Source organism: Manis javanica, chromosome 2, assembly GCF_040802235.1.
Source record: "Manis javanica isolate MJ-LG chromosome 2, MJ_LKY, whole genome shotgun sequence".
Taxonomy (NCBI): domain Eukaryota; kingdom Metazoa; phylum Chordata; class Mammalia; order Pholidota; family Manidae; genus Manis; species Manis javanica.
The window spans coordinates 140,074,339-140,089,336 of NC_133157.1; the positions used below are offsets into that span (position 1 = coordinate 140,074,339).

The window sequence follows — 14,998 nt, forward strand, 5'->3', positions numbered from 1 at the left end:
AAAGATTTTTCTTGTATGTCTTTACCATACGAGCTATGAATTATCATCAACGTGTTTATCCCCTTTTGCTCTGAAACTAGGCGACAGTCTCGTAAATCATCTTTGTAAAAATAGTCTTTATTTACTTTACTCAATTGTTATTTATTGAGTTCCAGCCAAATACTTAAAGGTTTAAAGAAGACCATGGACAACGAATCAGGAACGGGTTTTTAGAGACAATGCCTGTGCTGACTTAAACAGTGAGGTTAGCCAGAACCAAATGGGTAGTGGGCAGGAATGTGGAGGGCATGCAGGACCATTGCAAGACAGGCAGAGCAGCACATAATGGGGTGACTATCTGACTGAAATACACGGATTGGTTAGGCTGCCATGCCCAGCAGTTCAGAATGCCAGAGAAGAGGGTGGGCAGTAGAAAAGGCTGATGGTAGGGAGTTAGGTAGGACTCAGATTACCAAAGCCTTCCTTATATGTAATTTTGGATGCCTGGACATAAATGTGTTTTAGGGTGCTTCATGGTTGTTATTTATAGCTGAGATAGGTCACTCTAAGTACTGAGGGGAAGGATGAATATGGGTGGGAGAGCAAGCAAATAAATGGAAGCAGACATATTATAAAGCAGTAATGTAAAATAAAGATGAGAAGATTCTGGAAATATATTTAGGATGCAAAATTACCAGTGCTCATCATAAAATTAAGGTCCCTGGAAAACTAACTCTGCTCATTACTTTGTAAAAGGTATTAGCTAAGAAGAGCAACGGTCCACATGAACTGGTCTAAGTTGCTTATATTTAATTCTGTAGTATTTCTATCTCACATCTTCCAATGCAGCAGGAACTTCTGTAGCTGTTTTGTTTTAAATGTCCTGCTCTTTGGGTCTGCCCAACTTGTGAGGAAACAGAGCAAACAAGTCAGTTGTACAGGTAAATAACTGGGCTGACAGCTCAATGTCATCACTACTCTAAGATATAACTAAAAATCTTTTGTGAACTACATTGCTAATTCTAAAGGTAAAAAGAAAAAGAAGATAAAACTATAGGGTGTGAAAAATATTATATAACATTTTAGTAGATACCTGAGCCTATGACTTATAAAGAGCACTGAATTAACTGGTGCATAAAGTTAGAATACACATTACATGTGGTTAATCAGCAGACACATTACATGTGGTTAATAACAGGCTGTTATCCTAGCAGTATTAAAATTGGTTTTCTGTATTTTAGTTTTAAGTGATTCAATCCTCAAAATAACCAACACTCCTTGTGAATTATTTATTCATTAAAAAATTGTAAGACAAGTTGACAGACTATGTGTACATATCGGAGGCAGCACTGTGTAGTAAATTCCCAATAATTCCCATTACTCCTGGGAAAGCTAACTCTAAATTACATAAAGTGATAGAAAATACAAGGAATATTTTAATTTTTGGCTTTGGAAGGTGCTCTTTTAGTTACACTTAATGTAGCTGTAACTAATACTTGTGAATTCAGGGCTATAAAAATAAAGCTAGGAGACTACGTTTGGTCTGAGTAGGCAACCTTTAGCTATCTACCTAGTTTCCCAAACAGTCCCTAAACTCTAAATTGAATCCTGTTACACACTCTTAAGTATATTCTCAATACTAGCCTAGAAGAAATTACTCTTTCTCCTAATTCTGTTATTTATATATTGTTTTGGGAGAGACAGAATGCCAATCATTGCTAAAAGGTATTATGTTTGCATGTAGGTTGCATAGAAAGAGTAACCACAAAGATTTTGTCACAAAATGACTTTTGAAAAATCAAAACTACATGAAGCCATGCAGAGGTGATCAGGGGTTGAATTCCCTGTGCTTTTTTCTTAACTTCTGTGCTCTCTCTGTCCTCTGGAAGCTGTGATTCACAAAGGTCAGAGTTTATAATCCTCTAACAGAAACACAGCTCCAATATTAATCTTTCCTTTATCTCTGTAGGTCATCTGTCCAAATTCTGTGGATGCTGACTGATTTTTGTTCATTGACAGTGACACAAATGCACACTTACCTTCAGTTTTCAGATCTCCAGGTGTCTGATTGGACACATCACTGACAGTGATACCAGGCGAGACCGAACCTGAGAAATTGGAAAACAAGATTTCCATGTGTTAGTCTGTAAGTAGTGATACAAATATGGCTAACTTATGCAACGTGTTTATCAGAGAAGCACTCCCACGTCCTCCCCTCCCCACTGAGACACACTGCTCCCTCACCGCTTAAATGCCCTGTACTGCCATTCACGTAGGTAAGCCTAATTAACTAACCCCGTCTTCGCACAGTTGTCCAGCACAAGCCACTAGTGGTTGCCATTCTCCCAGGAGACAAAGGCCACCTACCAGCAAGAAGGGATGTTCTCGCAGCCACCACATGTGCCAGTTCCCCACAACTACCTCTATCGCCATGAAAAGGCAGAAGAATTTGACACAGGTAAGTCCAACCCAGACATCCTCCCCTGTGAAGGAATCTGGGGAGATAGACCTAACTAATCTCTCTGAAAAAGAATTCAAAATAAAGTTTATAACCGTGCTAATGGAGCTGCAGAGAAACATGCAGGAGCTAAGGGATGATGTCTGGAAGGAGATAACACAAATGAAACAATCTCTGGAAGGATTTATTAGCAGAATGGAAAAGATGCAAGAGGCCATTGATGGAATACAAACCAGAGAACAGGAATGCATAGAAGCTGATGCAGAGAGAGATAAAATGATCTCCAGGAATGAAACAATATTAAGAGAGCTGTGTAACCAATCCAAAAGGAACAATATCCACATTATTCGGATACCAGAAGAAGAGAGAAAAATGGATAGAAAGTGTATTTGAAGAAATAATTGCTGATAACTTACCCAAACTGGGGGAGGAAATAATCATTCAGAGCACAGAAGTACCCAGAACTTCCAACAGAAGGCACCCAAGGAGGACAACAGCAAGACACATAATAAATAAAATGGCAAAGATGAAGGACAAGGACAGAGTTTTAAAAGCAGCTAGAGAGAGGAAAAAGGTCACCTACAAAGGAAAAACCATTAGGTTAACATCAGACTTCTCAACAGAAACCTTACAGTCCAGAAGAGAATGGCACAACATATTTAATGCAATGAGACAGAAGGGCTTTGAACCAAGGGTACTGTATCCAGCAAGATTTTCATTTAAATATGAAGGTGGGATTAAAAAATTCCCAAACAAGCAAAAGTTTAGGGAATTTGCCTCACACAAACCACCTCTAAAGGGTATTTTAGAGGGACTGCTCTAGAAGGAAGCACTCCTAAGGCTAAACAGATGTCACCAGAGAAAATAAAATCAGAGCTAAGAAAGCAGAACTATCAAATATTAACTAAAGGCAAAAAATGAAATCAACTACCCCCAAAAGCAGTCAAATGAAACAAAAAAGAGCACACAAATAAACCACCTAACGTACAAAGAATGGAGGAGGAGGAATAAGAAGGGAGAGAAATAAAGAATCATTAGACTGTGTTTATAATAGCTCAATAAGTGAGTGAAGTTAGACAGTAAGATAGTAAAGAACGTAACCATGAACCCTTGGTAACCACGAACCTAAAGCCTGCAATAGCAGTAAGTACATATCTTTCAATAATCACCATACATGCAAATGGAATGAATGCACCAATCAAAAGACACAGAGTAATAGAATGGATAAAAAAGCAAGACCCATCTACATGTTGCTTACAAGAGACTCACCTCAAACCCAAACACATGCACAGACTAAAACTCAAGGGATGGAAAAAGATATTTCATGCAAACAACACAGAGAAAAAAGTAGGTGTTGCAGTACTAGTATCAGAAAAAATAGACTTCAAAACACGGAAAGTCACAAGAGATAAAGAAGGACATTATATAATGATAAATGGGTCATTCCAACAAGAGGACATAACCATTATAAATATATATGCAACCAATACAGGAGCACCAACATATGCGAAACAAATATAGAATTAAAGGAGGAAATAGAATGCAATGCATTTATTTTAAGAGACTTCAACACACCACTGAGTCCCAAGGACAGATCTACCAGAGAGAAATTAAGTATGGACACAGAGGCATTGAACAACACACTAGAAAAGATGGACTGAATAGACATCTATAGAACTCAACACCCAAAAAGGACAGGATACACATTCTTCTCAAGTGCACATGGAACATTCTCCAAAATAGACCATATACTAGGCCACAAAAAGAGCCTCAGTAAATTAAAAATGATTGAAATTCTACCAACCAATTACTCAGACCCAAAGGTATAAAACTAGAAATAAATTGTACAAAGAAAGCAAAACAGCTCATAAACACATGGAGGCTAAACAACAAGCTCCTAAATAATCAGTGGATCAATGACCAAATCAAAATACAGATCAAGAAATATATGGGAAGAATTGACAACAACACAAAGCCCCAACTTCTGTGGGAAAGCAGTTTTAAGAGGAAATTATATAGCAACCTAGGCATATTTAAAGAAGGAAGAACAATCCCAAATGAATAGTCTAAGGACACAATTATCAAAATTGGAAAAAGAGGAAGAGATGAGACTTAAAGTTAGCAGAAGGAGGGACATACTAAAGATCAGAGAAGAAATAAATAAAATTGAGAAGAATAAAACAATAGCAAAAGTCAATGAAACCAAGAGCTGGTTCTTTGAGAAAATAAACAAAATAGATACACCTCTAGCCAGACTTATTAAGAGAAAAAGAGAATCAACACACATCAACAGAATCAGAAACGAGAAAGGAAAACTCACGACGGAGCCCACAGAAATACAAAGAATTATTAGAGCATACTATGAAAATGTATGCGCTAATAAGCTGGAAAACCTAGGAGAAATGGACAATTTCCTAGAGATACACAACCTTCCAAGAGTGACCAAGGAAGAAACACCAAATCTAAACAAACCAATTACCAGCAATTTAATTGAAGTGTTAATCAAAAAACTACCCAGGAACAAAACCCCCAGCCCAGATGGATTTACCTCAGAATTTTATCAGACATACAGAGAAGACATAATACCCATTCTCCTTAAAGTTTTCCAGAAAATAGAAGAGGAGTGAATACTTCCAAACTCATTCTATGAAGCCAAAGACCCCACCAAAAAAAAAAAAAATTACAGACCAATATCCCTGATGAGCACAGATGCAAAAATACTCAACAAAATATTTGCAAACCGAATTGAAAAATACATCAAAAGGATCATACACCATGACTAAGTGGGATTCATCCCAGAGATGCAAGGATGGTACAACATCTGAAAATCCATCAACATTATCCACCACATAAATAAAAAGAAAGACAAAAACCACACGATCATCTCCATAGGTACTGTAAAAGCATTCGACATAATTCGACATCCATTTATGATAAAAACTCTCAGCAAAATGGGTATAGAGGGCAAGTACCTCAACACAATAAAGGCCATATATGATAAGCCCACAGCCAACATCATACTGAACAGCGAGAAGCTGAAAGCTTTTCCTCTGAGATCGGGAACAAGAAAGGGATGCCCACTCTCCCCACTGTTATTCAACATAGCAGTGGAGGTTCCAGCCACGGCAATTAGACAAAACAACGAAATACAACCAATCCAAATTGGTAAAGAAGAACTTAAGCTGTCACTATTTGCAGATAACATGATACTGTACATAAAAAACCCTAATGACTCCACTGCAAAATTAACACACAGAAATCTGTAGCTTTCCTATACAGTAACAATGAACTAATAGAAAGAGAAATCAGGAAAACATTTCCATTTACAATTGCATCAAAAAAAATAAAATACCTAGGAATAAACCTAACCAAGTAAGTGAAAGACCTATACCTTGAAAACTACAAGACACTCTTAAGAGAAATTAAAGGGGACACTAACAAATTGAAACTCATCCCATGCTCTTGGCTAGGAAGAATTAATATCATCAAAATGGCCATCCTGCACAAAGCAATATACAGATTTGATGCAATCCCTATCAAATTACCAAAAGCATACTTCAACGAACTGGACCAAATAGTTCAAAAATTCATATGGAATACCCAAAGACCCCGAATAGCCAAAGGAATCCTGAGAAGGAAGAATGAATTGGGGGGGCATCTCACTCCCCAACTTCAAGCTCTACTACAAAGCCACAGTAATCAACATAATTTGGTACTGGCACAAGAACAGAGCCACAGACCAGTGGAACAGAATAGAGACTCCAGACATTAACCCAAACTTATATGGTCAATTAATATATGATAAAGGAGCCATGGACATACAATGGGGAAATGGCATTCTCTTCAAAAGATGGTGCTGGCAAAACTGGACAACTAGATGTAAGAGAATGAAACTGGTCACTGTCTAACCCCATACACACAAGTAAATTAGAAATGGATCAAAGACCTGAATGTAAGTCATGAAATCATAAAACTCCTAGAAAAAACATTGGCAAAAATCTCTTGGACGTAAACATGAGCAACATCTTCATGGACATATCTCCCCAGGGAAGGGAAACAAAAGTAAAAATGAATAAGTGGGACTATATCAAGCTGAAAAGCTTCTGTACAGCAAAGGACACCATCAATAGAACAAAAAGGTACCCTACAGTATGGGAAAATATATTCATAAATGACAGTTCCGATAAAGGGTTGACATCCAAAATACATAAAGAGCTCATGCACCTCAACAAACAAAAGGCAAATAATTCAATTAACAAATGGTCAGAGGAGCTGAATAGACAGTTCTCCAAAGAAATTCAGATGGCCAACAGAAACATGAAAAGATGCTCCACATCGCTAGTCATCAGAGAAATGCGAATTAAAACCACAATGAGATATCACCTCACACCAGTAAGGATCGTCACCATCCAAAAGACAAACAACAACAAATGTTGGCAAGGTTGTGGAGAAAGATGAACCCTCCTACACTGCTGGTGGAAATGTAAATTAGTACAACCATTGTGGAAAGCAGTATGGAGGTTCCTCAAAAAGCTCAAAATAGACATACCACTTGACCCAGGAATTCCACTTCTAGGAATTTACCCTAAGAATGCAGTAGACCAGTTTGAAAAAGACAGATGCACCCCTGTGTTTATCGCAGCACTATTTAGAATAGCCAAGAAATGGAAACAACCTAACTGTCCATCAGTAGATGAATGGATAAGGAAGACGTGGTACACAATGGAATATTATTCAGCCATAAGAAGAAAACAACTCCTACCATTTAGAATAACATGGATGGAACTAGAGCATATTATTCCCAGTGAAATAAGCCAGGTGGAGAAAGACAAGTATCAAATGATTTCACTCATATGTGGAGTATAAGAACAAAGAAAAACTGAAGGAACAAAACAGCAGCAGAATCACAGAACCCAAGAATGGACTAACAGTTACCAAAGGGAAAGGGATTAGGAAGGATGTGTGGGAAGGGAGGGATAAGTGTGGGGATAAAGAAAGGGGGCCTTACGATTAGCATGTATAATGTAGGGCGGGCATGCGGACGGCTGTGCAACACAGTGAAGACAAGTAGTGATTCTATAGCATCTTACTATGCTGGTGGACTGACTGTAATGGGGTATGGGGAGGGGTGTCTTGGTGAAGGGGGGCGCCTAGTAAACATAATGTTCTTCATGTAATTGTAGATTAATGATAAGAAAAAAAGTGTAAGACAAGTTGATAGACTGTGTACATATCAGAGGCGGCACTGTGTAGTCAATCCCAATATTTTCCATTACTCCTGGTCGAGCCAACTCTAAATTACATAAAGTCATAGAAAATACAAGGAGTGTTTTAATTTTTGGCTTTGGAAGGTGCTCTTTTAGTTACACTTAATGTAGCTGTAACTAATACTTGTGAATTCAGGGCTATAAAAAATAAAACTAGGAGACTAAGTTTGGTCTTTGGCTATCTACCTAGTTTCCCGAACAGTCTCTAAACTCTAAACACAATCCTGCTATACACTCTTAGGTATATTCTCAATACTAGCCTAGAAGAAATTACTCTTTCTCCTAATTCCCATTTTACATGCCCTGTACTGCTATCCACGTAGGGAAGCCTAATTAACCACGGTCCCTCATTTTTTCTACTTTTATATTTTCTACTATCACTTACTTTGACTTGCTCATCAATCTCTATTACCTATTCTATATTCTGTAGAGCTTAATGAGGAATTAAGATTCTTCAAGGTATGAATTTTATTATTAATGAAATTTATGGGTAACCACTTATTTTACGTTTAAGCGTGCATACTGGTTATTGGGTGCTGTAAAGACATAGGTTTCATAAAAGTTGTCAGTGAGTGGCATCACTTTAATTACAGTATGCACCAGGATCTTCAGAATTCACTTGTTAAACCTGGAATAAGCACAGTCAGTTATGTGAGAAAAGACAGCCTTGAGTGGCCTGTTTCCAAGTTAAAAGAGGGCAAGTTGACTCCAGAGTATAGAGTGCCATGAGTTAGGAAATGAATATATAACAAAATTATTTTCTTTAAGACAAAATCATCAGATTTAAACTCTAAATTTTAAGCAAGTGAGCAAAAAAAACCCCGAAATTTGGATGGAAACTTTGAAGCCCTTCCATCACAAGGACTGCTAAAAGTTTCATCCATGAGCCCCGCCTGGCTTAAAGTGGTGGTTGTGAAACATCACCTGGGAGTCCCTGGAGTCCCAAGATCCATCTGCTCATGGGGTCCAAGAGGTCCAAGTATTTTTGCTATAAAGCTCAATGTTACTTGCCATTTCCATTCTCATTCTCTTTACAAGCATACAGTGTAATGTTCCAGAGATATGGTATGTGATAACATCAGAGCTCTAATAGTTAATGCGATGTATGATCATGTACATTTGTATTTAGAATGTTTCAGTTTTAACTTCTAATGTCATGACTATCAATAGATACAACCCATTTAACTAAAACTTCCTAGGAATTCTCAGCAATTTTTAATAATACAGAGGAATCCTAAGACCACAACATTTCAGAATTACTGTTTTAAAAGTCTACCAATATTTATCAGGGTATAATTACTTTTCGCATTTTTAATAGTCAAAGACCTCTCTCCCTCTCTCTCTCTCTCTGTCACAAATGGCCAACATTGGAAGTTGAATAAATTGAGCACCCGGACTGTGTTCATTTCAGTACCATTGGGTGAACACCTCAAGATGGGCTGATATGAGTCCAAAGAAACAAAAACTTCCTTTGGCTGTGTCACCTTCTGTGTTTTCCTTCACTGTGTCCTCTATATGAAGGGTCATCAAGCTGTGGCCCACAGGCCAAATCCAGTCTGCCATCTGGCTTCGAAACAGTCGTCTGGGAGTAGTCATGCTTATTATTCACTTATGTCTTGTCTACGACTGCTTTCAAACTATTATGGCCCCACTTAGCAGATGTGACAGCACCTGGCCTCTCTCATTCAGGTTTGACTTAATGAGGTATGAAGCTGGTAACAGGCCATGTTAGTGTAACAGTATGTAAAATAAGCTGTGTTTCTCAACGAGGCATGGCTTTTCTGACTCCTGTACTTCCAGCAGGAGTCTTTAAGAGCCTGTCTCAGCAGTACTGCTGCACACCAGTGAAGTTCTGAGTGTCTGCCATTTATGTATGGTTCTTCCAGGAAGGTATTGCTGTGTTCCCAGTTTTAAAGACAGTTATTTTTATTAGTGAGATAAATCAGTATGTAATAAGAAACATTCATGTACTAAATGTAATTCACTGTTATAAAAATATTCTATTTTTATTTATCATATTTTACCTTATTTTCTACTTTATTATGACAAATTCAATTTGTTATAATGTGATTATAGAGGAAAGATACAACATTTAACTTAAAAATCTTTTATGTACACAAAGATATATGTGATTTTAGGGGTCATGACTAAATGAATTCCTTTTCAGACTATTGAAATAAACACCATCTCAAATTTTAAGTTACTTACATTAGCTTTAAAAATAATTCTGAATATTGAACTATTAAGAAAGAAATTAAGAAAGAAAAAATATACATGCAACTTATACACCGTTTTTCTTCATTGGTCTTTCATTATCAAAACTCCCTTATTCTTACTTTATCTATGGTAGACCACCAAGGGCAATTCAGTATCTCAACTCTTACCTGGAGAAGAGTTTCGATTATTTTGAGAAGAATTTTTAATTCCCTTGTCCACTTTGTACATATCAATTAGTTGGCAAATGCTATGTGTAAAGAAAGGTTACAAATAATATTACTACTTTAGTACTGATTTGAAAAACATTTATCAAATAACATTCCTAAGAATATTTTGGATAATAACAGCTAATACAAAGCCTTAATTAGCCCATATACTCCAAATTTCTAAGTGTTACAAACTTTTTATCAAGCAAATAATTAAATATGACAAGCGGTAAGATAGTAAGGTGGACCAGTCATGAACTGAGGGCACTATAGCTCAGTAAATGAGTCAGACTTAGCGTGTCATAATGGATGGATGTGTCTTGAACTCAGAAGGCCTAGCTCTATAACCAACAGCTTTTTGTTATTGGACAAGCTGCTTCTCTTCAATTCAAAGTCTTGCTCTAGAAATTAGGGATCTTGCTCTAGAAAGTAGGGATCTTGCCGCCTCATTTTACAAAGTTGTTGCAAGGGTTTCATAAGCTACTATACCCCCAAAATGCTCACAGGAACACTCAAGGAATGGAATGATTTGCTCTTCAACTTGAAACTATTTTGGAATACCAAATAAAACCCAGTGGGTTTTCACATGTTCTAACAAGTTGGCTGCCGTGTTCAGAAGACGTAATTATTTTCGGTTAACTGTCCTTTCTTTGTGGTAATTTAGGTGATAAGTAACTTATAAATATACTACCTCATTAAGTTGGATGACAGCATTGTCCCCTATCATTGTAGCTAATCACATCGACGGCACAAAACAATAGAAGTCAAAACCTGGCGCCGACTGCTACTTTTTCCTCTCCATCTACTCAAACTTTGAACTAGCAGGTCTTTATCTGAATGATGTTTCATCTCCATGTCATCTCCAGTTGACTTGAAAGACTTACCCCTACTCTTGTACATGTGGACATGGATGGGGCTTAGCTCTCCTAATGCCAAGTAACCTACTTGAGATTCAGAGATTCCTGTTGAGTGGCTGGCTTTCTTGTGAGGCAGAATCTGAAAGTATTTTGAAACCTGAACTCCACTCAAGGCACTTTGGAAATTTTCATCATTATGGAAAACAGACCACTTAAGGGGTGAACCTTAATTATGGAATCTCAGGCAAATTGGTCCCACTATTTAGGTCAGGGCAATATGGGGTGTTCCATAACCTAAGAAACCTGCTACCCTGTGGGTACAGAACATCCTACGAGAAGGCAAGTCTAATCTCTTCCTGCAGCCTTATCTGAACCTCTCTGCTAATATCTGCAGCTAATGGTCCCACCTAATATCGGCAAACAGGACAGACAATATCCTCAAAGGGTGAGTCATTGTGAGGGTCTCAGGCTAGGGTGCAGGCTCTCCATAAGGCTTTTGAGGGTGTGCAGAAAAGTGTGTTGCTGAAGCTAGCAGGCCCAGCTGCCAGAACAGGGAGCTCATGCTCTGGAATAGTGGCTGAACGTACAAGCATATGTATGTGAACTGAGAAAAGGTGTGGCTTTTCCAGTCTAGTGTGGATCACCATGAAGACAGGAATCTAGAAAGGCAAGGACATCCTGGGAGCAAAGGTCAATCAGGACTGCCTATAGGGCCATTTCAGTAGCAATGCTGCAGCAGTACAAGCAGTGGAAACAACAGAACATAGAGTGTCCTTTCCCGCCCCCTCCAAGGGACTTATGAAAGAGCACTGTCTCTTTGGTCTTAGGGAAACCCTTGGGTTCTTGGAAAATTCAGGGGGGAGAGTATAGGGGTAGTACCCAGGGAAAAAAGCAGGATTTTCTGCTATTGTGAACATGTCCAGGTAACAGTAGAAAATTCGGAGATGTGACATTATTTGTGCCTCATGCATAGCTGATATACATCGAATTAAATGGATAATGTTATATCTTAAAAAAAGTCCTGTGATAAAGAACTGGGCACCATTGCTACCAGTCTAGCTTTTTGCAGGGTTTCTGGCTGATGATGTGCCCTATGTGTAGTGCCAGTCCAAAACTGACTGAACCAAACTATGAAATCACCTGTTACATATTGAGTAACAGTTATTTTAAACATTAGTTCAGTGGTAGCTAGCATTTTAATGTAAATACTTACGTATTCAAACCTCTCTTATAAGCATAATTTTCTGCAGTCCATCCAAGGGTATCTTCCGAAAAGACATCAATATCTTGCTGAAGAAGCAGCCTGGCTATAACTGTTGATCCATTATCTATAGCAAGCATGAGTGTTGTTCTAAAATGACAGAGAAATAACTTCACCCTTAGGAACTTTGTTACTTAAATAGCTAACTTGATACACTTTACCAAGTTAAAATCTTGCCTGTCTGTGTAGAACTGACCATTCTCATGGTCAAGGGTTCATCTTTGTAAATTACCTCCAAGACTAAAAGGAATGGACAAAAAGGAAGCCTTTTGTCCCACTTGGCTGTTATGTAGTAGAAGTTGCTACTTTCAAGTCCTCTGGTGGACAAGAAACTATAGTGAGGTCACTTTTCTGAAATAGGTGAAGATTTAAATGAAGAATCCCCCATTTCTTCCTTAGTCCAGTATATTATACTTGAAAAAGACTGAAGTCTGATACATTAAAGCTATTTGCAGGCTTATAACAATATTAGTAATAATGGTAGTACTCATAGTTGCAGTTAGGATGCTAAGTATGTGCTAGGCACTAAACTAAATGATGTATCTATAATCTTATACACAACCATTCTTGAAGGATATATTATAATCCTATTTTATATCAAACATATTGGTGCTGATAAGTAATGTTCCCAAGGTCACACGCCTAACAAGCAGGAAAGTGAGGTATCACACTCAGTCTTGTGAGAACCTAAAGCCCACCTCCTTTCTCTTTATCACCCACCTATGACTCGTCTTCAGTAAATGGAAAGTTTGTTCAACTAAAGCTATCTTTCTTCCTTCTACCATACCAATGAAAAATAAAAACATCAAAATATATTAGAAGTGAAAAAGGATAAAAACTCATGAGCCCATAGTATCTGGTAATAGTCATTAACATTCACTTAGGAATAATGTAGTAACATCATTATTCTTTAAAGAAAGCAACTTAAAGCAAAGACACTTCCAAAAGACAAAAATCAATTCCTTTTTAAGCTCAAGAAGCATCTTTTAGGAAAAAATGTATGTAAATTAGAGGTAAAAAAAATACTATAAAAGCATTAAGAAGTCCAAAATTGTGTCCTTAAAAAGCCTGTATTTTATAAAAACAAATATGAAACCCACTCTTTAGCTAATCTAAAAATCATGAGCAAAAAAGTCAGATTGCAAATGTCATCAGCTAATATTGTAAAAGAACCCTGCTGTACAGACTGTTGCCTAGTCAGAATCATTGCTTTTCTACTAATGATGTGTTGATATTTTCCACTACGTAATTATCAATTAATCCTACACTTAATCTTCTGATGTGTTTATCACGACGCTAGAGAAATATAAGGTTTAAGAAAACAATACTGTACCTTTTTTTCTTATCAACAGCATGTACATTTGCTCCTTTAGTTAACAAATACTTTGTCATTTCACACTTTCTTTGCCTTATAGCAAGCAAAAGTGGTGTGAAGCCTTCCTGTAAATCAGCAAAAACAATTTACAATTTAGAAAATCATATATTTCTAAACTGAATAAAAAAGTTATGAAAGATCCTCTGCCCTTAAACATATAATATAGAAGGAAAATAAAAAGTGGCCCCTTTCTTCTCAGCCCTCAGTTTTCACCTGCTGCTCCTTCTCTGGCAATGCCCTTCCTCTACACCTCTTCGACAGACTACCTGCAAAGGCATTCTCCACAACTCACTGCAAATACTGAAGTCTTCCAGGAAGTCTTTGCTTCCCTTCACAGTATTGACCATGGTGTGCTGTACTTGCCTTACTGCTTCCCATATAAACCAAGAGTTTCTTGAGGACAGGGGCTATTTCTTAATCTCTCTGTATCTCCAAGCTTTAAGATGTAGTAGGAAGTGCTTTAACTATTTTTACTGAGTTAACCGAAGTGAGTCTCTCTAGGGTACTGTTTCTTACAACAATTATTCCAAAGAATATGTACTTTACCAAAAGTTAATGACTATGCCACAGTGAGAATTCCATGTTCTGTATTTGAGAAATATTTTAAAGCTGTGCTTTATATGTCTAGTACTAAGGAAATCTGTTTAACTATGCTTACTCCCTATCTGTCCAATACTTCTTTGTTGCAAACATTAACATTTGAGGAATTAAGTGTTTCAGGGATAGTTCTGACAGCTTTCCAGTAAAAATGAGGGTTTTTCCCATGTGTACAAAATTGCTTGATTCTTCTATCAATGGTGTCAGGTTCCAAGATGTCAATGTCAGGCACTACTGCTTCGAATGGGTCACTAGAAAATGGACTCTGAATTAAAAGCGACACGCTTCGAATGAAAGGATTGCTTATAACCAAATGGTCCATGGGTTTTGCCCTATAAGAAGACAGTTTTGTTTTACCTTTGCTGTTAGTAAGCTCAATATGAAATTTTAATCCCAACTGTAATGATAACCCTGGGCCCACTAAAAAATCTTTTTATTTAGGATTCCATTTTAATTGCCACTTAAAATTGTATTCCATGCAAAATATGAATCAAATAAAAATATAATGGCTTATCAATAAAACTTCTAATACTGATCTACATGGATTATTTGTAGCATAATGGAAGTTAACTAAATCACTTGCATTTTTAAGGAACAATGCTGAGGGAAAAGATATAATATTGTCTACACTAAACAGATAACCTAACTGACTGTAACCATGATCAACCTCATTAGGTTTATAGACATTCCAGTGGGGATAGGATTACCAATAATACATGTAAAAAAAAGTCATTTAAAAAGCCACTTATAGAAAAGATGGCAGCATAAGAGGTGAGACAGA

General features: G+C 37.3%; 1 long non-coding RNA gene across 2 annotated transcripts; it reads right to left on the reverse strand.

Annotated features, from left to right (window-relative positions):
• Positions 1 to 9,998: 9,998 nt before the first annotated feature.
• On the reverse strand, positions 9,999 to 14,699 carry LOC140845245 (uncharacterized). Of its 2 annotated transcripts, none has more exons than XR_012124038.1 (3): positions 13,579 to 14,699; positions 12,198 to 12,335; positions 9,999 to 10,168 (listed from the first exon to the last, which is right to left on the reverse strand). It is a non-coding gene; the product is annotated as an uncharacterized lncRNA (long non-coding RNA). The 2 variants fall into 2 exon arrangements; XR_012124041.1 differs by having other exon boundaries at positions 12,208 to 12,335; positions 13,579 to 14,696.
• Between the last annotated feature and the right edge of the window lie 299 nt (positions 14,700 to 14,998).